Below are 307 nucleotides of genomic sequence, written 5' to 3' on the forward strand. Positions count from 1 at the left end.
GGGACTCCTCCTCCACAGAGCGCAAATAGCGAAGTAATAAGGGAATAATGTCAAATATCGGCCGCCGAGGATCGATAAACCGAGCGCTTACCGCTAACTAACCCTCATCTTCCGCTGTCTGCCTCGCCCTCCACTCATTAATTCCCGATATTATCGTTAATGTCTACGCTACGTGTTTCCCCCTTTTCCCCGCTGTCTCGACCCTGCTGATTCTTCCCTTTCGGATTTCTTGGCGAGTCCCTTTGTCTTTCGATAGGCTGGGAGAGCACTTTTGCGCTAGTCTTGCTACACCTGTAAAATGCTTTCG

The sequence above is a fragment of the Penaeus monodon genome, chromosome 31 (assembly GCF_015228065.2).
Source record: "Penaeus monodon isolate SGIC_2016 chromosome 31, NSTDA_Pmon_1, whole genome shotgun sequence".
In the NCBI taxonomy this organism is placed as follows: Eukaryota; Metazoa; Arthropoda; class Malacostraca; order Decapoda; family Penaeidae; genus Penaeus; species Penaeus monodon.